Source organism: Ictidomys tridecemlineatus, unplaced genomic scaffold (assembly GCF_052094955.1).
Source record: "Ictidomys tridecemlineatus isolate mIctTri1 unplaced genomic scaffold, mIctTri1.hap1 Scaffold_295, whole genome shotgun sequence".
NCBI lineage: Eukaryota > Metazoa > Chordata > Mammalia > Rodentia > Sciuridae > Ictidomys > Ictidomys tridecemlineatus.
The window spans coordinates 403224-426407 of record NW_027522374.1 but is presented as its reverse complement, the minus strand read 5'-3'; the positions used below and the strand labels follow the sequence as shown (position 1 = coordinate 426407).

General features: G+C 34.2%; 1 long non-coding RNA gene across 1 annotated transcript; it reads right to left on the bottom strand.

Annotated features, from left to right (window-relative positions):
* Positions 1-9431: 9431 nt before the first annotated feature.
* LOC144373199 (uncharacterized) lies at positions 9432-15046 on the bottom strand. Its single transcript, XR_013432967.1, has 2 exons — positions 14320-15046; positions 9432-11629 (listed from the first exon to the last, which is right to left on the bottom strand). It is a non-coding gene; the product is annotated as an uncharacterized LOC144373199 (long non-coding RNA).
* Between the last annotated feature and the right edge of the window lie 8138 nt (positions 15047-23184).

Sequence of the window (23184 nt, the reverse complement as noted above, 5' to 3'; positions counted from 1 at the left end):
GGTAATAAAAAACAAACAAATTGAAATCCTGGAAATGCAGGAATCATTAAACCAACTTAAAAACTCAATTGAGAATACTAACAGCAGATTAGATCACTTAGAAGAGAGAACATCAGACAATGAAGACAAAGTATTTCAACTGGAAAAGAACATAGACAGCTCAGCAAGTCTGCTAAGAAACCATGAGCAGAACATCCAAGAATTATGGGACAATATCAAAAGACCAAATTTAAGAGTCATTGGGATACAGGAAGGCACAGAGCTCCAAACTAAAGGAATAAACAGACTATTCAGTGAGATTATACAAGAAAACTTCCCAGACTTGAAGAATGAGACAGAATCACAAATCCTAGAAGCCTACAGGACGCCGAATGTGCAAAATCATAAGAGATCCACACCTAGACACATTATAATGAAGATGTCCAACATACAGAATAAGGAGAGAATTTTAAAAGCTGCAAGAGAAAGAAAGCAGATTACATTTAGGGGCAAACCAATCAGGATAACAGCTGATCTCTCAACACAGACCCTGAAAGCTAGAAGATCCTGGAATAACATATTTCAAACACTGAAAGAAAATGGGTTCCAACCAAGAATCGTGTATCCGGCGAAATTAAGCTTCAGGATAGAAGATGAAATTAAAACCTTCCATGATAAACAAAAGTTAAAAGAATTTGCAGCTAGAAAACCATCTCTTCAAAAAATCCTTGGCAAAACATTACAGGAAGAGGAAATGGAAAATAACACTGAAAACCAACAATGGGAGATAGGACAGTAAAGGGGGAAAAATAGTCAAAGAGGATAACAAATCAGGTTTAGAAACATCAATAAACAAATATGGCTAGAAGAACAAATCATATCTCAATAATAACCCTAAATGTTAATGGCTTAAATTCACCAATTAAGAGACACAGGCTAGTAGAATGGATCACAAAAGAAGACCCAACAATATGCTGCCTACAGGAGACGCATCTGATAGAAAAAGATATTCATAGACTGAAGGTGAAAGGTTGGGAAAAATCATACCACTCATATGGAATGCGGAAACAAGCAGGAGTGTCCATACTCATATCTAATAAAATAGATTTCAAACCAAAGTTAATCAAAAGGGATAAAGAAGGACACTTCATACTGCTCAAGGGAACCATACACCAACAAGACATAACAATCATAAATATATATGCCCCAAATAATGGTGCGGCTGTGTTTATCAAGCAAACTCTCCTCAAGTTCAAGAGTCTAATAGACCACCATACAATAATCATGGGAGACTTCAACACACCTCTCTCACCACTGGACAGATCTTACAAACAAAAGTTAAATAAAGAAACTATAGAACTCAATAACACAATTAACAACCTAGACTTAATTGACATATATAGACTATACCACCCCAAATCAAGTAGTTACACTTTTTTCTCAGCAGCACATGGAACCTTCTCAAAAATAGACCATATATTATGTCACAGGGCAACTCTTAGACAATATAAAGGGGTAGAGATAATACCATGCATCTTATCTGATCATAATGGAATAAAACTGAAAATCAACGATAAAAGAATGAAGGAAAAATCAAGCATCACTTGGAGAATGAACAATAGGTTGCTGAATGATCAATGGGTTTTAGAAGACATCAAGGAGGAAATTAAAAAATTCCTAGAGTTAAATGAAAACACAGACACAACATATCGGAATCTATGGGACACATTGAAAGCAGTTCTAAGAGGAAAATTCATTGCTTGGAGTTCATTCCTCAAAAAAAGAAAAAACCAACAAATAAATGATCTCATACTTCATCTCAAAATCCTAGAAAAAGAAGAGCAAAACAACAGCAAAAGAAGTAGAAGGCAAGAAATAATTAAAATCAGAGCTGAAATAAATGAAATTGAAACAAAAGAAACAATTGAAAAAATTGACAGGACTAAAAGTTGGTTCTTTGAAAAAATAAATAAAATTGACAGACCCTTAGCCATGCTAACGAAGAGAAGAAGAGAGAGAACTCAAATTACTAACATACGGGATGAAAAAGGTAACATCACAACAGACACTTCAGAAATACAGAAGATAATCGGAAATTATTTTGAATCCTTATACTCCAATAAAATAGAAGATAGGGAAGGCATAGATAAATTCCTTAAGTCTTATGACCTGCCCAGATTGAGTCAGGAGGATATAGACAACCTAAACAGACCAATAACAATAGAGGAAATAGAAGAAACCATCAAAAGATTACCAACTAAGAAAAGCCCAGGACCGGATGGGTATACAGCAGAGTTTTACAAAACCTTTAAAGAGGAACTAACACCAATACTTTTCAAGCTATTTCAGGAAATAGAAAAAGAGGGAGAACTTCCAAATTCATTCTACGAGGCCAACATCACCCTGATTCCGAAACCAGACAAAGACACTTCAAAGAAAGAAAACTACAGACCAATATCTCTAATGAACCTTGACGCAAAAATCCTCAATAAAATTCTGGCGAATCGGATTCAAATACATATCAAAAAAATTATACATCATGATCAAGTAGGATTCATCCCTGGGATGCAAGGCTGGTTCAATATACGGAAATCAATAAATGTTATTCACCACATCAATAGACTTAAAAATAAGAACCATATGATCATCTCGATAGATGCAGAAAAAGCATTCGACAAAGTACAGCATCCCTTTATGTTCAAAACTCTAGAAAAATTAGGGATAACTGGAACATACCTCAACATTGTAAAAGCAATCTACGATAAGCCACAGGCCAGCATCATTCTGAATGGAGAAAAATTGAAGGCATTCCCTCTAAGATCTGGTACAAGACAGGGATGCCCTCTCTCACCACTTCTGTTCAACATAGTCCTCGAAACACTGGCCAGAGCAATTAGACAGACAAAAGAAATTAAAGGCATAAAAATAGGAAAAGAAGAACTTAAATTATCACTATTTGCAGACGATATGATCCTATACCTAGCAGACCCAAAAGGGTCTACAAAGAAGCTATTAGAGCTAATAAATGAATTCAGCAAAGTGGCAGGATATAAGATCAACACGCATAAATCAAAGGCATTCCTGTATATCAGTGACAAATCCTCTGAAACGGAAATGAGGACAACTACTCCATTCACAATATCCCCCCAAAAAATAAAATACTTGGGAATCAACCTAACAAAAGAGGTGAAAGATTTATATAATGAAAATTATAGAACCCTAAAGAAAGATATAGAAGAAGACCTTAGAAGATGGAAAAATATACCCTGCTCATGGATAGGTAGAACTAACATCATCAAAATGGCGATATTACCAAAAGTTCTCTATAAGTTCAATGCAATGCCAATCAAAATCCCAATGGGACTTCTTGTAGAAATAGATAAAAGAATCATGAAATTCATATGGAATAATAAAAGACCCAGAATAGCAAAAACAATGCTAAGCAGGAAGAGTGAATCAGGCGGTATAGCGATACCAGACTTCAAACTATACTACAGAGCAATAGTAACAAAAACAGCATGGTACTGGTACCAAAACAGGCGGGTGGACCAATGGTACAGAATAGAGGACACAGAAACCAATCCACAAAACTACAACTATCTTATATTTGATAAAGGGGCTAAAAGCATGCAATGGAGGAAGGATAGCATCTTCAACAAATGGTGCTGGGAAAGCTGGAAATCCATTTGCATCAAAATGAATCTGAACCCCTATCTCTCGCCATGCACAAAAGTTAACTCAAAATGGATTAAGGAGCTTGATATTAAATCAGAGACATGGCATCTGATAGAAGAAAAAGTTGGTTATGATCTACATACTGTGGGATCGGGCCCCAAATTCCTCAATAGGACACCCATAGCGCAAGAGTTAATAACTAGAATCAACAAATGGGACTTACTCAAACTAAAAAGTTTTTTCTCAGCAAAAGAAACAATAAGAGAGATAAACAGGGAGCCTACATCCTGGGAACAAATCTTTAATCCACACACTTCAGATAGAGCCCTAATAACCAGAATATACAAAGAACTCAAAAAATTAGACAATAAGATAACAAATAACCCAATCAATAAATGGGCCAAGGACCTGAACAGACAGTTCTCAGAGGAGGACATACAATCAATCAATAAGTACATGAAAAAATGCTCACCATCGCTAGCAGTTAGAGAAATGCAAATCAAAACTACCCTAAGATACCACCTCACTCCAGTAAGATTGGCAGCCATTAGGAAGTCAAACAACAATAAGTGCTGGAGAGGATGCGGGGAAAAGGGCACTCTTGTTCATTGCTGGTGGGACTGCAAATTGGTGCAGCCAATTTGGAAAGCAGTATGGAGATTTCTTGGAAAGCTGGGAATGGAACCACCATTTGACCCAGCTAATCCCCTTCTCGGTCTATTCCCTAAAGACCTAATAAGAGCATGTTACAGAGACACTGCTACAACGATGTTCATAGCAGCACAATTCACTATAGCAAGATTATGGAATCAGCCTAGATGCCCTTCAATAGATGAATGGATAAAAAAAATGTGGCATTTATACACAATGGAGTATTACTCTGCATTAAGGAACGACAAAATCATAGAATTTGGAGGGAAATGGATGGCATTAGAGCAGATTATGCTAAGTGAAGCTAGTCAATCATTAAAAAACAAATACCAAATGACCCCTTTGATATAAGGGGAGTAAACAAGGACAGGGCAAGGATGAAGAGCTTGAGAAGAAGATTTACATTAAACAGGGATGAGAAAAGGGGAGGGGAGGGGAGGGGAGGGGAGGGGGTATAGTAGAGAATAGGACAGACAGCAGAATACATCAGACACTAGAAAGGCAATATGTCAATCAATGGAAGGGTAACTGATGTGAAACAACAATCTGTATACGGGGTAAAGATGGGAGTTCATAACCCACTTGAATCAAACTGTGAAAGATGATGTATTAAGAACTGTGTAATGTTTTGAACGACCAACAATAAAAAAAAAAAATAAAAATAAAAAAAAAAATAAAAAAAAAACCAGTTACTAAACCAGGAATAGTACTGGAAAACTATTATTTATCTGTAATAACAACATAGACTAACTGCCAAAAAATGATGTATAATTGTTCCAAAAATATTGCTTTAAAATGCAAATTTTAAAATTAAATCATATTTTCCCTTTGATTTAGGTGAAATGTGTGATGATGTTTCTGTATTAAAATATTTTTTTCCAGCATAGTTGCTATTAAAATATTTCTCCCAATTAAAAAAAAAAACCTGACAATAAAAATTGCAATGTTCCTTGTTAGTCTTGGACCATCCCAAGGTTTATTTATAAGGAGTGATTACAGCACAATCTATGTATGTTAGGTATGCAAACAAATGACCTGTTTGTGTCTATATATGTATGTGTGCATATCACAATCCTGTATGTATTTCAACCAAAGAGAGAAAACTAGTATCAATATTAACTCATTATATCAGATGTGTCACCAATATTTACTTAATTTAAATAGGAGCTAGGCATTCAATACATAGTGACTATATGATCAGTACAACATTTGGTCAAAAATGATGACCTTGACATTGAAGGCCAAGCAGGAAAGATATCCTACCACCTTTAGAGCATTCCTAACTGGCCAGTTTCTTTTGGATCTTTCTGAGGATGCATTTGAATAGAGGTAATATATAGCTTCTGAATAAGTCACAGTTGACTGTCATGGTCTATCTGAATGTTACTATGAAGGCTTTTATTCACTACTTTATTTATCCAATTTAAATGTAAGTATTACCTTCCATATTTTGGTGAATTGATGAAGTTGTGAGTAATACAGCCCAATGTAAAACTGAAAAAATGCAGTTTATTTGCATGTGGTATTGAAATGTAATAAGACTTTTTGTTGTATTTTTATTGCTTCTTTGTTGATTTGCTTAAGTGTAAACTTTTGTCCCTTCAGAATCATACAGTACAAATGACAGAAATAAAAATCTTCTTGTAGAACATTTGGATTTTTTAGAACACAATTTAAAGGTTAAAAAAAGAAACAGGATATCAGACAGGTGGATCTCTCTCTCTCTCTCTCTCTCTCTCTCTCTCTCTCTCTCTCTCACACACACACACACACACACACAAACACATACACACACTATGTATCTGGATAGCTGTTCCCATTGCAAAACTTGTTTCCATATTTCTAGTCTATTCCAATGGTAAATAATTTCTAATTTTTTAAACCAAAATAAATCCTGGACAATTAAGATCATCATTTAATATCCTGATGTTGAGGGCCACAGCCTAGTCAGAATGACACCTGGCATTTTGCCAGAGGGAATGGTTGAAAGGTGCCACCAGCAAGCCATTGAGATGATGATGGTTAGTTAAGCTGTGTATTCAGTTGTATATTAGACCTTTCCGGCAATAGGGCAGCTCTTGCTGCCTCGGGCACCCACTACTTTGGAGTTGAGTTGTCATGGGGTTCCCAGAGAGTTGGGGCGGAGCCCTGTGGAGTGCTGGAAGAGTAAGCAGGGACTGTGCCTGGAGTGCTGGTGGAGTTTGGGCAATAAAGCTTTCTGTTTGATATACAAGTGCTTTGTGGTGGCTTAGTGATTTGTGCCCAGCCAGACTGCAGCATCCTGACTTCACATTTTTTTGGGAAAAAGTTTACTCATAAATGCTTTTTTTGCTAGAGTATGATAGACTTGAAAAAGAAAGAAAACTAAATGAAAAACAGTCTAACATTTTCCATCATTCTTTTTTTGCCATTATTAATAGCACCAATAACTAAGCATATGGGATTCCTAAAATCATTTTGCGTATTTTATTCTAATTTTCAATTAAGGTGGAAATATTCCATTGAAGACAAACTGGAAATACTTTAAAGACACAGCCTTTTAAATAATTGGGTTTATTAAAAATCTAATTATTTAAAATCTCCTAATGAGTTATATAATTCTATAAATAACTTGATTATGAAATTATTTAAAATTAAATCTCAAACGGATGAACAACATGAGAAATGCACAGGTAGTATTTAAGTTTAATATTCATTTTTATTTGCTATAAATTGATTATGAGATATGGCCTATTCATTTAAATTGAGGCATCACTTAGGAATTGAACGGTATAAATATTTAACATTCTAAATTTTCTGAAAAGTAAGAAAAAGTTGTACAGAATATTTGAGAACTTACTACTAACAAAATATTTAGTATTCTTTTATTGTCTGATTTAAATTCCATATGTATTTAGAAGTACATACTATGGTTTACTTTAATCTTGTACTATTAAATAAGGCCTTCCAAATTTCTTATATATCTGCAACGTTAATTGAAGAAAAGAAACTTTAAAATGTTTGTTTTTTACCTTCCAAAGTAAAGCTAATTTAACTCTGAATAATGGAGAATACATATAATATTCCTATCAAACTTCAATAAGCTTTTGATGGAAATTTAATTATATTAAATCTTTTTAACTAAAAAATTATTTTAGTTGCCTTGATTTAAACTAATTTACTCTAAATTGGGATACATGCTTTCTGAATTTAATCTCCAATGATTTAAAGCAAGAAAAAAATGGTTTTTAAAAAGTCTTAAGTGTGATAGCAAACAGAGCAGATTTTAGAAATAGCTAATATTATGTACTAAATGTCATAGTCAAAGTCACATATTAGATGCCATAAGACTTACCATCAAACTTGTATAACTTGAAACATCCAAGAATTTAGATCATAGAACAAGATAAATTTATACATGTAAGTCATAAGTTAGGACAAAAGCAAAGAATGAATAACAGTGGAACCCTTCAGTGGGCTCTTTTATTTTAGTTGGCTTTTTAAAGAAATCAATGAGGTGCCTTCAGGATAAAGGGAATTATACTGAAGTGGACTATTTTATTAATATTTTAGAATGGAGTAAAGATTTTTTTTAAATAGTCACTAAACTGAAAATGAGTACAGGAGTTCCACCCTGACAAGCAGAATGTCTTAAAATAAATACTGGGGGTGTAGTAAAACTCATTAGAAAATTCATGGAAAAAAATTTCCTGTTTCACTTGACAGCTCACTCTAACATTATCAGCTTCCTCCTGGATGTTGTAATTAATTCTGCCACAAATATAATTAGTATGTTTCAGGTCCCCTCCCCAGTAGATTCCATGCTTCATTCTTCAAGATATTGCTCTTTTTCTACATCTCATGCTGTGTAGAGAACTGAAAAGATATTGAAGGAAAACTGATTCCTTTGGATAGTAGACATAATCTGTTCAATTGTTTTTGGTACAGTTGCTTCTTTTCCCCAAGGAATTTTTCAGAGAGTTTCTTGCCTTTTTTAACCTTGCTGTAAAAAGCAAATTTGTATGAAATTTTATGTATTCTGTTTCCAGTGTGAAATGCACTAGGACTAATATTGCTGTTGTCACTCATCTTCCAAAGAGTACTTATTTCATACAAATAAGAATTATATTTCTAAAATGTTTTTAATGATCAATATTGGAAAAAAAACTTTTTTAAAATGTGTGAATTACATGACTTTTACATAGACTTTCTTGTTTACAATTTTAGTCAATAATGTTCCAGGGTTCTATTTTCCCCTCTGTGGTTATGTAAGATTTTCCTTGATAGGATTTCTTATGCTTAATGAAGACAAAATGGAATCTTATGTATACAAAATAACAAAGTAGGCTTTTAGATGTTTTATCCTAAACTATAATTTGTAGGGGCTAAAGAGACTTATTTATTTCAGTTGGTGATCATGCCCTTTTTTCTTAATATTCCCTCTTTTTTTAATAAAGAGAAAAATATCTGTTTTTTTTTTTTGAGAATGCCTTTCTTTCCATTTCAAAAACTTTGGAGAAATAATAATTTTATGGAATATTTAGACAATGACTGTGATATATTCAATTACTTTTTGCTTTTACTAGACCACATTGAAACAGCTATATCATTTCTCTCTGCTGGATGATTGAATAACAGATTGCTGCTTTCCTAGCAAGATGGAATACAAGTTCCGCTTATTTAATTAAGATGATCTTTCGGGGCTGCAGTTATGGATCAGTGTTAGAGCACTTACATAGTGTTAGACCAGGACGCAAGAAAAGACCACTGACTCCAATTAAAATCAAATTAAAGCAAGCTTATTATTTCGACCGGCCGGACTGCCTTTTCCTCCCCAAACGGCAGGAACAAGACCGCCCCCCAGCTTTCCTACAGCCCAGCTTTATAGCCCAGAAAGTTACACAAAAGGGGGGTTACAGATAACAGAACTCTGACAAGCATCACACTAATGGTAGTTTACAATTTTTGCTGGCTCCAACATCAGAATTTATGAAGACCATTAGAGCCTCAGAGAGGGTCATTGTCTGGCCAGGGAAGGCCAATATTTATGAGGTGTCACTAAAGTTTCAGAGAGGGCTGCTATCTGTTCAGAGAGCCAGGCATGGGTGAGTTCAAGGCACGGGCAGGCATTCCAAGCAGGTTCAGAATTTGCAGTAATTTATAGTAAAGCCGAAATTAGCTTTTCATGGCTTTGTGGTGAGAGGGCTCCCAATTTAATAAAAGATCAGGTTGGGTTTATCATTCCCCCCTTTTCTTATGTGTCCCTTTCAAATCTTTGATAGGGTAGGGGAAGAGCACTGAGGGAATTTTAATCCCTCAGGTAACAGTCTCCAAATTTTTAGAACTCACCCAAAACCGGTCTCCCTGATTTTACCTGACTTAATTAATTACTTATATTGATAATCTATTTATTTTTGGCTCCATTGTTGTAAGAAGACAGGCGTCACTCATTTTGGCTTCTTCTGAGCTGAGAGAGGGTGACGTGAGGGAGCACGGCGTGAGGGACATGAGTTGCCTTTTAGAAGTCAGTTCGGTTTGAAGTCTGGTTGGGGAAGAACAGGTTGTAAAGTCATTTGGGGATGGGTGCTTCTATGAGAGAAACAAAAACCATGAGTACTGAGTAAATGTTGTAGCAGCTGGAATGTGTCACTGTATAGAAGTTCCCTCACTAGGCTTTAACATTTCCAGTTATCAGGCCTGTAAATTTAACATTTAACTTTTAGTGTTACAGATGTCTTTCCCCATAAGATACAGTTTAATAATTTAATGCCATCTAATCTTACAAAATTTTTTTTACTAGTATGAGCTCTGTGTCTAATAGAGAAACCTTTAATTCTGTTACTCAGGGCTGGATAATCATACTAGCAAACACGAAGCCTACCTGTGTAGGTTAGAAATAACTGTAGGCCTTAAACTAAAAACTTCTGTCTCTGGCAGCTCCTCTTGATAGTCTCTTTTTATAGTTATCAGACATTTCTGTCTGAGAATCCTTCTTTGTAGCCTCCAGTCTTACTTATTTTGGGAGGCTAACATAAAGTGTATACCTTAAATAGTAATAATAATAATTATTATCATCATTATTATTATTTAAAATGCCCAGGAATGGCTGTATTTTGGTTTTAACTGTCTTTGCTAAGTGTTTAAGATGAAGCAGTCAAACTGACTTTTGTTTCTATCTATTGTTAACAGCTGAGCTTTTATGGGAGTCATTCCTGGGGAAACTTCTCAGTTCTGCTAGTGCCATTTGCGCTAGGATGGGTCTAGGTCTTGCTTGACCATGTGGCTTCCCTCGGAAGCACCAGGGATGTCTCCCTCCTCTGATGACCCTCCTCTTCACAGCAAATGCACTGATTGGCTTTCTGTTCTACAGTGGTCTCATTAGTCTCCCTGATCGGGAGGTTATGTGGCCCAGAGTTGCAAAGCTCTTTAGAGAAGTCCCCTGTTCCCTGGATTCAGACTGACTCAGAGGGCAAGAGCCGAATATTGGTTTTTCTGGCCCTTTTAATTTAACTTTAATTTTAAAACTTAATCTTAAACATCCAGCAAATAAATTTTAACAGCCTTATATTAAGAGTACTGGGCTTTAATGTCTATAACTTTATAATTATTTATCTTTTTATTAATTGGGATCTGTATTATCCTATCTGTCTTGTAGGTGATGGCTTATTATCTCAAACTAACCCATGTTGTGTTCTTAAAGCAACACTTCTGTAAAACACTAACAGGGAATCTTTAGGTCACTTATAAGGAAATTACAAAATAAAATTAACAAGAGTAAAAACAGTTCGTGTAACAGCTACCCTGAATTTTTGGCTGAGTTATACATTTTATCCCCTGTTTGAGATCCTAGTAATCTTGACAGAAAAAAAACAACAAAAAACAAATTTTTGAACATAACTTTAAACGAACTAAAATCTGGCCTACTGTTTTCATAGTCTTTCTCACATGTAGTAAGATGGGACACAGAGCCTCATCTCAGGTAAGGCAGGGCTCTTTATAAATCTTAAGTGTTTTAGTTCTAAAGCTGATCTTTGTATTTTTAATTATCATTTTACAAAGTTTACATAAATTGTTTGAGGTCACATAAACATTAGCTAACACCATTTGATATCACATTTAAAACATGAATTAAAGAAAGGCTGAAAGTTTTAACCTTTACATAGATTAGGCTCTCATTAACTTAAAAATACATTTAAATTGTTCCCCAATGTAAGAAGTAACAAAACTTTACATATCTTATTGATAACAGGTAAATAAATCCTCAATATATTTTTTACCATACAACTTCTGAACACCAGCTTGATATAATGCTCTTTCAAAGTTTCTACCTTACAGACTTGTATACCTGGAAGATATGAGCACATTAATAGCATCACAATTACATTGATGTTTCTACATTAACCAAGCTTAGCTTTTAAAGAAATGGTAGTACAGTGCTCTAAAATAACAGTTCTTATTTAACCAGTTATTTAATTTTTATGGTTGCTTGCTCTAGAAAAAAGTAAAACTTAATAAACACAATGTTATGGGTAAACTTATATTTTAAGAAATTTTTGTCTCTTTAACACATGACTGATTTTTACAATCTTATACAGACTTTAGTACAAACTTATACAGACCTTAGTAAATCAATCAGATATCTAACAAAAGTACTCATGAATAATCCCATATCAAATTTTTTTTACTTATTTATCAAAATATTAGACAAATGTATTGAACAGTGTAAACCATTTTTTGTTGAAGGAAAAGTCCTAGAACCAAGGCATATTAGATATTTTATAGACATTAATATTTTATGAGTTTTTTGAACACCTAGAAAAACTTGTAAGTTAAATTTAAAGACATTTATTTTTATCTGTTTATCTAATTTAAATTGAACCATTTAAATCACATGAATTAAAGATCTTTGGATCCATTTTTTTTATTTGTTTTTATGAGCGCTCCTTATATATGTTAATTTGTATATCATATATATGATATACGGACATATGTATATATAGACATACAACACATAACAAAAGTGTGCACACATAACAATAGTAAAGGCCTTAGTAACTTTTCGCAGGTGAAATCTCCATTGCAATGTTTTAAAAACTCCACAGTTGGTCAAAGATAGGACTGATCAGAAAAACATTAACCTAGGTCTGTAGGGTCAAAATCATGAGCTCAAAAAAATACAGAATCTAAGGAAAAAAAACAAGAGTCCTAGTAAAAATGACTGGCCAGTAATTAGTAAATACCATACAATTTACTTTTTTTTTTTTTTCCTTAGGTCTCAGATCAGTCTCCTACTGAGCTTGCAGGCTTCTTTCATTTGCATTTCAACATAAGTCCTGGCTGAGGTCTGGAAGGAGCAGGGAAAAACTGCTATTCTGAGCAGACACCTCAGGCCTAAGGCATTTTAACTATAAGTCATAATTTTCAGGTTCCAATGTTGAAAATTATGATACAAGTTTAAGATACAATTCACAAAATTTTATATCTTTACATCTTGTTTTGTCAACAGATACCATACTATGATTTACTATCCTTGTCCAAATTAATGCATTGGTACACACAGTAACATTTTCCCAGGCTACCCAATTCAAAATTGGTGAAAAAAGACTGAATGATTGGGAAGTTACTTGCCAACTTGGAAGTAGAGTTCTTTAGTTTTCCATCCTAAGTATTTAAGTTCTCTGGCATGAATTATCTGAAATCATAAACTAAACAACTACCTAACCCCAACTTTTAACTGCAGCATTGTGCAATGCATCAAAAACCCATTCAGATACCAGATTGTTACAATAAAACATCATCTTTTAGATACACATTCAGCCAAGATCATTCCCAAGAAACAATTTATAATATCAACACACTATTGCACATGTCTTAAAGGGTCAGAAACAAAGACACAGGACAGACAGAGAGGAGCTCCAGACTATGGCTGACAGACAGAAACCTTTTAAAACAGAGCAGATAAGAGAAAAATCTCCTACACCAGTGGCACCATAGATGTCCCCACAAGGGGACCAGATGTTTTCACAGAGGGGCAATCTGAAATATAAAATCAAGGGTCTCCATGGCGACTTTACTGCATTAAGTGTCTCCTTTTTCTTTTTCTCTTTTCAAGAAGACAGAGGTGGCATAATCCTTACAGTGCAGGGAAAGAAGGAGGGAATCCCCGAAGCAACAGGGCTTCGGCAGCTGCTGGGAGTCCCTCAGTCCCTCCTTTTACTTACAGGATTCCACCCCAAGCACATTTCATCTCCTAACATTTCAGTAGTCAGTTCTCAAAAAGTTCTGGGGGTGGGGGGGTATCAAAATTTGTAACTGAAAGTTCGGTTCCTGAGCTTAGAGCCAATTAATGCAAATTTAATAATGAGGACAGGGTTTTGAGAAAAAGAAAAAGGGAGTTTTATTGTTTTGCTAACAAAGGAGAAACACCGGGGACTCTGCCCAAAGGTTGTGACTCTCTTGATCTGGAGGGACAAGGGGTTTTAAAGGAGTCTCACTTGTTAACCTGGGAGATACTCAGTTCTTAGGTCCCCAGCAGGCATTGCCCTCTGCACTGGAGGTGCTTCAAGCAGCCAGCTAGGGGCTTCTCTCCTCCTGCTTAACAAAGGGGGGTACAGTTCATCACAGTTCCTTAAAACACAGTCCAAAGGGGTGTCAGGCTGACTTGCTTTATTACCCATTTTCACGTCCAATATCCTTAAGTTTTTATCACTGAAATCACACAACAAAACGCACAAAAACAAACAAACAAAAAACATATAGAACACAGAACAAAAACAAGAAAACAGAAACCCGGCGCCGAAACAGAAACAGAGGAGCAATGCAACGTCTTGCCAAAGCTCCGGGGTAGGAGTGCATGCGTGCCCGTCGGCACCTCTCTACCCTTCCAGAGGAATTCCCTACAGAACAGAACAGAAGACAGAACGATTTCTCGTACTGTCCGGACAGGAGTATATGTGAGCCTCGCCAGGCCACCTCTCTGTCATCAGAAGAGATCTCCCTTAACCGGATATCAGATGTTATAAAGGCGCCACTTACCTATGGAGGCCTCCTCCACCAGGTGCTTGCTACATAGTTTTAGTGTGGCAGTTCACTGCAGGGTTCCGGGGACCTAAGGCTCACTCCGAGGCCTTGGAACGTCTCAAGTTGCGCACCCCCTAGAGTGGCTCTCCAGCCCTGAGCCCTGGAGCGAAGGCTGGCTTCAGAATTTCCAGCAGTCTGGTCTTGTGGTCTGGTCGGGCAGGGTCATCTCGCTGGGGAACTCCAAAATGTTAGACCAGGACGCAAGAAAAGACCACTGACTCCAATTAAAATCAAATTAAAGCAAGCTTATTATTTCGACCGGCCGGACTGCCTTTTCCTCCCCAAACGGCAGGAACAAGACCGCCCCCCAGCTTTCCTACAGCCCAGCTTTATAGCCCAGAAAGTTACACAAAAGGGGGGTTACAGATAACAGAACTCTGACAAGCATCACACTAATGGTAGTTTACAATTTTTGCTGGCTCCAACATCAGAATTTATGAAGACCATTAGAGCCTCAGAGAGGGTCATTGTCTGGCCAGGGAAGGCCAATATTTATGAGGTGTCACTAAAGTTTCAGAGAGGGCTGCTATCTGTTCAGAGAGCCAGGCATGGGTGAGTTCAAGGCACGGGCAGGCATTCCAAGCAGGTTCAGAATTTGCAGTAATTTATAGTAAAGCCGAAATTAGCTTTTCATGGCTTTGTGGTGAGAGGGCTCCCAATTTAATAAAAGATCAGGTTGGGTTTATCACATAGCATGTGTGAGGCACTGGGTTTGATCCTCAGCCCAACATATAAATAAATTAATAAAATAAAGGTAATAAAATAAAAAAAGTATTTTTTAAAAAAGATTGTCTTTTAAAAGTTTAATAGGCTGTGTACAGAACATTTTCTTCTTGCCAGTGTGCCTCCCATGTTGCACATTACTAACCAAATGCATTTTCAGCAGTGTTCTCTTCTGTGCACAGTATTTTATCACAAGACATATGGAACACATTACAAAGGAGATTTGGAAATTATCCTTATCACTACAGAAAACAAGCTTTAAAATTAAATATCATCCCACAACACAGGTTACCAAATTCCTTTTTTATACAGAATGCTAAATTTTTCATTGCTTTATGAATTAGTAAACTTTTATTTATCATAAGAATAAATAGGACAATGCAAGTTCTAATTTCAAGTAACTTTCTCTGATATTTTCTTTGTATGATTAGTGACTAATTTATATATTTTAAATTTATTTGATAAAGATCTATTGAAAACAATCAAGTTGACTCCATGTTAAAATTTCAGAAAATACTATAATTCTAGCCTACAATGAGTTATTCTGTTTTATTTTAAAATTTAGTTAGTTAATATTTTATTTTCAACTTAAAATTACTTTAATTAGATCTTGATAATCAAGGTCTAAGTCCTATTAACTGTTTCTCTCTTTTGTAATCATTTTTCTTTCTGGTGCCTATATTTCTCATTTTAAAATAAATATATTAAATAGAATATCTTAAATGCACCTTCATACTATAAACTTTGATTTATAAATGAGATTATAAACTGTACTAAGCTCATAATTAACATTTTTTCTCTTTGCTCTCTCAAAGATTATTTCAAAGTTTTTGAAGACTTATACAAGACTGTTTCTTTTCAAGACCCTGCAGAATCCAAAATTACTAAATGCTGATTCACTTAAAAACTAATTTTGTATATATAAAATCACACACTAATATTAGTTGTTGAGAGACCCTTTTAATAATTTATATATATTCAGTGCTGAGAATTGAATCCAGTGCCTCACATATACCAGGCAAATGCTTTACCAATGAGCAACATTCCCAACCCTAAAAGTTGATTTTGAAGCTGTTCTGTCACTCATCCCTTCATAGAGCAGATATGTATAATAACTTCTGGCCATCTTCATAGAGGAATTTTTTGCAGAGAAATCAACTTTAGTTGTGTGTTCTATAGAATGGGACCCAGAACTTTGGCCTAGATTTACACACACACACACACACACACACACATACATAAACATCCCCCCACAATTTACATATCATCCTTTTATGTAAACTATAACAACACTTTTTCAGTACCCATTCCAGTACCAAGCAGTGTTCTGGGGGTAGGAAAATAAGCATTGAAAGGTCAGCCACATTTTACTCTCTTTGAGATTCTTTGGAAGTATGCATACGTGGATGAGGGGGGGAGTGGGACTAGACAATAAGTAATTGAGCAACTAAGCAGGGAAAATGCAACAATGAAGGGGGGGGTGAACAACTTAAGAGACAAGGTAATTGTCAGAGTACTTTGCATCTGGTAGTCTGTGTAGTAAACTCTGAAAATGTGGTCTTGATCATACTTATTGAAACTGGAAATGTCACAGCTCCTGAAACACAGATGGTACAGTTATCAAGAAAAGACCATGTCAAAAACATCTTGGCTTTCTATTGCTGATGAGTTGCAGAAGTTCCTTCCCAATCTGACTAACCATTAGAAATTATAGTGCGTCAGAACCACAGGTAGGGAGGATAGAACCATGGACTATGTACTTTTAAAATTTTCAGAAAATGAATTGATAGGCAATCATATTTGGACATCCCATCAGTGTTGAATGATATTTGACTTTATAACATGACACTACCTGTCATCCTAATCTGCTGTGTACAGTAATCCTACATGTCCTCTGCACCAAAACACACACTAGTGATGTCAACAGGTACTACCCACATATCTCCACCAGGCAGTAGAATGAATGTTCTTTTGATTGTCTGTCTTCTCAGCAAAAATATTCTCCTCATTTTTCTTTTCTTCTCCTGTTATTTGCTCTCCCTTCTACTACCTTAATATTACCCTGGTTGAATCTCATTGTCTGTCCCAAGTCCAGATAACTTTAATCCTCTTGTCATGTCTTTAATAGTGGCACAGGAGTTCAAATTCCTTTATGCTCCTGTAGCATTATTGGTATGTTTTAATTGCAATATTTCTCTTCTATTATTTTAATTCTAGCCTTTGTTTAAAATAAGATTTAGTAACTCTAATTAAACAGTCAAGTTAATGAAATTAGAGAACATAGAAGTGGATCACAGATATTTTCTCTGGGTATTCAGTTAGAATACCAAACTCAAAGATTGAAAATAATTGAAAAAAGTTCTAGAACAACATGATTATTTATTATACTCACTTAAACTTATGTTAGACCTCAGTCATAACTACATTTATTTTTTTCTAAATTGTTTTCACCCATCAGTTTTATTATTGGCCCTGAGTAAACAACAATAGCATTACTGCTAAATGTTTAAAAAGGAAAATGGTGAATATAAATATGATGTATTTGTTGATTTGTTTTAATTCACTTTTTCATATCATCTTTTTTATTAATTGAACAGAGTGTCTCCTTGATATTTTATTCAAATCTAAGAAGCTTCATGGGATCCCTAAAGTCACTTATTCACCCTACATTAAATTGCAGAATATTGTTCTCTAGTATAAAAGTAGCTACTTTCTATTATTTATCTTCAAGGTAACAGGCCTATAATTTACACAATCCTACCACTAGAATTTTGCTGCAATAGTTCATCATAAAGTTGTTGCAGTGCCTTCAGAAAACCAACCTCTCAAAATGTTACAGCTAGGTTTTTATCACAACCCAGTTAAGCTGAATTGCCTATATTGGTTATTGATTATTAAAGCTATTGATACTGTTTTTAAGGTAAGTAAGCAAATACTCTGGAAATTTCCTTAATTAGTTTGACCTAGTGATATATTTTTGCATAATATGTCATTCATCCTATGACATCAAATACTTGTCTTTTCTGTGTCATGTTTTCTCTCATTTCCTTGAGATATTGCAGTGCTATAGGAAAATATTATTTCTTTCTCATAAGTTTTCATTAGTACTATTTGCATATTTAAGATGAAGCATTTATCATTTGATATAATTAGTATTTAAGAAAGCTCAAGAACCATTTTTTTAGATTCTGTTTACATCTTTTAATTAGAATGCGAGGTTACATATATTCTTAAATTTTTTCTCTGATGACATTTATGTGGTTGAATTTTCTCCTAAGAGCAGTGTATACCTGAATTTTACTGTAGTAATTTTTTTAAAATATTTTTTTTTAGTTGTAGATGAACACAATACCTTTATTTTGTTTTATTTTAATGTGGTGCCAGGGATCAAACCCATGCCTCATGCATGCTAGGCAAGCACTCTACCGCTGAGTCACAACCCCAGCCCACTGTAATAAATAATTTTTAAAAATGCCACAGCTTTTAGGAAAGTGGGAAGTTTTATTGGCGTTAACTGAAACTATTTAGAATTAATGTATATCTAATTTAATGTGTTAATGTGTATGTATTTGTTAATGTTCTGAGAGAGATGTGTTCTAAAGTCACACTTTCCAAGCATTGGCTTTGATTTTAATGTGAATTATTAGAATCCTACTTCAGTTTTATTATGCTAGCTTTGATAGAAACTTTTATTTCATGTCTTCTTGGAAGTTTCTAGAATACATTCATAAGTCTCTGCTTTCATGAAGAACATGTAAAGAGAAGGAGTCCCTGAATGGTTTTTCTCAAATAAATGGGAATAGTGTGACATTTTGCAGCAGGAGGGGTCATTTTAATTTATTTTAGGAAGCTATTGTTACCTCTACAGAAGCAATATTACTACCCAATCACCAGAGAATCTTTCTTTTGTTTTCCTTATGCAAATATGTCAATCAATGTCCTTTTGAATTTTCTATCATTTTCAGGTGTTTGTATCAATAGATTATTTTTTATCTAGGCAAACCATCTTCTGCCTTGTGGACTGCATTATTCTCCATTGCCTTTTATTTTTGAAGTACTTATTTACATGATTTCTTTCTCAAAAAATTTTAGTTACTATAATTTTCATTAAAGTTAGAAGTAAATAAGGTACACGTGGGCCATCTCTGAGCATAAGGCAATGTAATTTTCATCGTCAGGGACTATTTATTTAGTCATGTTTACCACTAAATATTTTCTTGAGGATTATATATATTCCTTTTTTTCATTTTTAATTTTTCTTTCCTTTTTCTTCTTTTTCTGAGGAGTGGAATTGAAAGTGGGAGAGTTAATTCAGATTGGTGTATTCTCAAAGTAAATCACTGAAGCTCAAGGAAAAAAGATATTTTATTTGCTTTTATAAATAAATTTTTAATTAGATTTTAAAGAATTACTTTTATGGATATATATTGAGTGTGTGTGTTTGTGTGTGTGTGTGTGTGTGAGAGTGTGTGTGTGTGTGTGTGTGTGTTTGTGTGTTGTGGTTTGAACCTGGGGCACTTAACCACTGAGCCACATCCCTTCCCTATTTTGTATTTTATTTAGAAACAGTTTCTCACTTAATTGCTTTGTGCCCCACTGTTGCTGAGGCTGGCTTTGAACTCCCTATCTTCCTGCCTCAGCTTCCCCAAAAGGGATTACAGGCTGGTGCCACTGTTCCTGACTCAATTATAATATTGTTTTTAATTTCAGTTTAACTAGTGAAATCTTAGTAAAATATCTACTTATACATTGACTGAAATAAGTCTACTTATACACTGACTACCTCTCTAAACTAAAAATAGGTTAATATTTATTAACCTGTCCATTAATCCCAACTTTCATCTATTTATCCTGTCTCCACCCAAGGCTCAGGAAATGCACACTACTGAAGTTGGAGGAACTAGGAGAGGACCACAAAAATGGTATCCTCCAGAACACAAACCTGGGACTTTATAAGGTATAGAAACTGTCCATGTCATTTGGAGGGTTCCATATGTTGGGTTAGACCTGGAGGCTGAATTTTAACAGGGAAAGAAAAGTAAGAATTCAGAAATCTAAGGAAATACAATATAATTCCAGTGGAACATTTAGTCAAAAAACACATTAAAAATAATATTCCTCAAAAGTTTCTAATGAACTGAATGATCTCTTCATCATATTTATAATCTCTTGTACACACATCCTGATAACCATTTGTTCAATAATCTCATTTTATAATTACAGGTATTTAAAATGTTTGTCCAACACCTATAAGATGCAGGATACATACTTCAAGTAAGTGGTGTCTTTTTTTTTTTTTTTTTTTTTAGTTTCTTTGGTTAGCTGGACTTATTTTTTTGTAACCAGCATTTGTTGAAAGATCTCTTCATTTGGAGACAGATATTAACTTAGAATACCATATAATTTTCTGAAGATTGCTCGCTGGTAATGAATTAGTCACTTTCCTGTAAGCTGGACTCAAGCCAGTGATTTGGAGTAATAGTACCTTTGTCTCATCAGTCTCATGAACCATTTAGCCCTAATTCCAAGAGCAGTTTTAAGTCTATTTCTAGATGTGTATTCTATTTTTATATTATGTCAATCAAATATGCTCTCAAAGGAAAGCTGAGTGAATGGTTCAATTATGGCCGGTGATGTCTTTCCCCTCTATTTCAGGACCAGTGCTTCTAAATTACTGTGGGCAAAACTTGAATATTTACTGGGGGGGGGGGAGAATAATGGAAGAGGAAGAAAAAGAGATTTGCTACTCTAGATTTAGAGTTCAGTATTTTAGTTTTAATCCTTATTCCCTTGACTACATATGTGGAATCATTGTATTATTTATTTGTGACTTACCTACAATTTAGGACAATGTATTTTTTTGTGCATCAAAAAATTTGTTTCTGATAAAAACATAATTTTTTTGTTAAAAATCTCACATACTTTTGCAGAATATACATCATGTAATTATAAAAACAATACATTAAATAACAATAATCAACGTGAAATTTTTGTGCAAGCATGAGTTAAATATGAGGTGTTTTCTCTTTTTGCTGTTTTCAGCTTTCTATTAAACATAAAATGTTTCCTTTGGTAATAATTTTTTAATGAAAGAACTAAAAAATAAATCCTGAATTAAAATATTTAATTGTCATAGCTATTTACAATTTTCACTCTGTATGTTTCATCTACAGATAGGAGCTATACTAAGGAAATAGATATCAATGATACTTCTCACAAAATCCTCCTCTCTAAAAGCCAGGAAGTAAAACTGTACATGAGTGTGTGACCTACATACCATTTTTCTTAATGATCAGACATGACACAACCATTAGCACTGTTTTATGTTTTTGACCGTGAGCACGTCTGAATCAGTTGATGTGGTTCTCCTGAACCTGATGACGGCTGCTGTAACCTCAGCTGCGGGTTGCTATTTCTTCCCAGAAATTTTTTTTATCTGTATTTTCTCCCAAATTTAACAGTTTCATACTTGTTGATAACAGTATTCTCATACCTTCACATTCCAGTGTTTTTCCTTTAAACTTCTCAAAATTATTGTATTTCCATTTTTGCAATAAGCATTTTTTCTAAAAGTATTTTACAGACATAAATGTTCACAAAATATTAAATATTAACATATTAACTATCTTTTAAATTATGCATCCTATATTATTTCATCACCTGGTACTCTTTTCCCTCCTCTCCCTACTAAACAATATCATTTATTTAGAAATGTGGTGATTATGTGATCTAAAATCATTGATTTTTCAACATAAGCCTAAAAGCTTGAATGTGAAATGTGAACAAACTAGAGAAAATCAGTGTAAAATTCTCTTGGATTCATTCAACACAACTTCCAAAATGTGTAGCATGGCTATACTTCAAATCAAATTGTTCTCATGGAAATATTAAATTCAATTCCTCTAGGTTGTCTAGGACCTTTCCTTAAAATATCATTGAATGCAAAAATTAGTTTTATTTCTTATCTTCTAAACACCTTACCATAAGAAAAAGCAAAGGGCTGGGGATGTGGCTCAAGCGGTAGCGTGCTCGCCTGGCATGCATGTGGCCCAGGTTCAATCCTCAGCACCACATACAAACAAAGATGTTGTGTCTGCCAAGAATTAAAAAATAAATATTGAAAACAAATTCTCTCTCTCTCTCTCTCTCTCTCTCTCTAAAAGAAGCAAAGTTTAGTTTACTATTTTAATAGAGTCAGTTTTCAAATAAACATTACTTCTATGCCACCAAAAAAAAAATCTTTATTTTTTCTCACTCTATTTTGACCTATAAAATGAAGCAAAGTTAAGGGGAAAATACAGGAAGTATATTGTTCCCTCTAATTGATACTAAATGCCCAAGATAAATAGTCCCAAGGTGTGGTTTATAAAGAAAATATAATTTAATTCATAAAGTTTTAAATAGGTTTATAAATCACAGCATGAGATATGGTTTTAAAAACAGATTGTATTAGATTGTTCTCAGATTCCTAGATGGAATGAGCATGCACCTGACTTAATATAAAAATCTTACTTACTAATTAACACTTTCATAGTTTTTTCATTTTCAGTTTTCAGGAGAAAAACTTTTTTGTTTTTGGATGCCTGCTACAATTTGTGATAGCATCATAGCATGATGATTACTTGGATTAGAGTCATAGTATATTGGGGTCTAATCTTCACCCTTCTGCTAAACAAGTTACTTAAGATCTCTGTGTCTCAGTAATGAGTGTAAAATAGAGAAAATATTAGTATCATCCTCATAAAGTTTTTACTTAAAAAATATATTTAAGGCACTTAAAATGTATTATAGAGTCAGTAGCATAAACTCCCTAAAAGAAATCTTATATAATTAACACTTTCAAAATACTTTTTAAAAGCTTTTGGTGATGAAGGTTATTCATTATGTATTATTATAATTTTAAAAAATAAAATATTATATCAGAATGAGAAAAGAAGGAGGAAAGTAAGGGATGGAGGTAAGAAATAAGAGAAATAAAATTGGAAAGTGAAAAATTCAGAAAAGATATTTGTATCAGGACAAGTTCTTATAAAATGTAGTTATAGGCATGTGATTTTGGGTCAAAAAATTTCTTTTAAAATTAATTTTATATATGAT